The following is a 1,711-nucleotide window of genomic DNA, read 5'->3' on the forward strand; positions in this document are numbered from 1 at the left end:
GGGACAACATTATACCAACATCAAGGGATATAATAATTTTCTTCTGTTTTTTTCTGACTATTTGTTATTAATATATCTTCAAATTCTCTTACTTTTTCCTCTCCATTCTGCTATTGAGTCCAAGTGAATTTTTCATTTCAGATATTATAATTTTCAGGTCTCAAATTTTAATTTTGTTCTTTTTTTATATTTCTTAATTCTCTGCAGAATTTCCATCTTCCATGAAGATACATTTAAAAGATGTTTCTATTTCTATAATTTATCCAGAATTTTAGTTATTTCAATTGGGATGGCTGTGTAGGGTATCTAGTTTGTCAAATTGCCAGAAACAGAGTCTATGATTTTTATTTCATGTTATCTTGCCTGCTATTCTTATGCATTTCTGTTTATTGTGCCAAATAGTAAAATATCACTATCAGTTTCTTTATATAATAAAAAGATTTCACATTTGTATAGCAACCTCCAGTTTATAAGTAACTTCCATGTTTATCCGAATAACTTTATGAGAAATGCAGGGCAACAATTATTATCTCTATAATATAGATGAAGAAATGGACTCACAGAGGCTTACTTAATTTGCCCAAAATGAGTATGAGGTGGCATCAGAATTATTGTTCAGTTCTCTTTTTTCTCTATCATGTTGAATCTAGGATGGTCAAACAGAAAATTGCATTTTATGGCAGAATTTGGCAAATTCAAGCTGAAGGGACTGGACAATGGGGGAATAATTGGAGTTTCTTTTTTTTTTTTTCTTACTGTTTTTCTCATTTATTTTATGTTGCATCTATTCCCATGCCATAAGTTTTTGTTTCTTCAGTTTCTTCTGGGATATCTTTTTCTTCTGTGCAACCTCCTCTTCTGGTTTTGGAACAATCTGTTACTTTTCAGTGAGGATCATCTGGATGTGGCAGGGGGAGCTCATATATGGGTTAATCGGACCATGAGCTCTGTGAGTTCTGTGACGCATCTTGGGTGCTTTGTTCACCTGGATATGCTCAATGACCAGAGAATCTACATCCAAACCCTTAAGTTCAGCATTACTCTCTGCATGTTTAAGCATGTGCAGCAAAATTCAGCACTCTTTTTGGGACACTGCCCCTGTGTCCAGCCCCACTGTTTGGCCTGGGCACACCTACCGACGCCACCATTGTAGCGTCCAAATGGTACACATCGTTTCTTTAAAGTGCCATCTTTCAGATACTTGGTGGCTTTTCGTATATACATGCCCTTGCTGGCCTGGGCAGTTTCACGAGTGTTTTTGAAGTGAACACGAAGATTTGAACCTCTTGACTTGCATGAGTCTGTGGGGTTTTCTGGGTCAAGTGAGTAACGAACCATTTTCACAAATCACCTCAGGCCGCTTGAGGGGAAGAGCAATTGGAATTTCTCGACATTGATTTTTACAGATCTGTGTTGACTTCCTTTTTCTACTGCTAATTGATTACTCATTTAGTAAGGAGTGTTGGAGGTGTTTGGCCACAAAAGTATTATCCTTTCTATTTAGCCTGCTACTCTCAAAGACAGAAGCTTCTTCCTTCAGCCATCCTGATAATTATATTCAAGACCTTGGGAAAAGTAGATTAGAAATGCAGAGATTGCCTTTGATCCTAAAATACCAACCAGGGAAAGGTGTTGGCTTTACTTCAAGCATAAGAAAGGCTTATTTTTGTTGAAAGTACTGTTCACCATATGATTTGTAAGTGTTCGGTCT

The 1,711-nt window shown here is 36.6% G+C and overlaps 1 pseudogene; it reads right to left on the minus strand.

The window, feature by feature from the left end:
* Positions 1–784: 784 nt before the first annotated feature.
* LOC105858086 (large ribosomal subunit protein uL22-like) lies at positions 785–1,338 on the minus strand (annotated as a pseudogene).
* Positions 1,339–1,711: the final 373 nt, after the last annotated feature.

The sequence above is a fragment of the Microcebus murinus genome, chromosome 9 (assembly GCF_040939455.1).
Source record: "Microcebus murinus isolate Inina chromosome 9, M.murinus_Inina_mat1.0, whole genome shotgun sequence".
In the NCBI taxonomy this organism is placed as follows: domain Eukaryota; kingdom Metazoa; phylum Chordata; class Mammalia; order Primates; family Cheirogaleidae; genus Microcebus; species Microcebus murinus.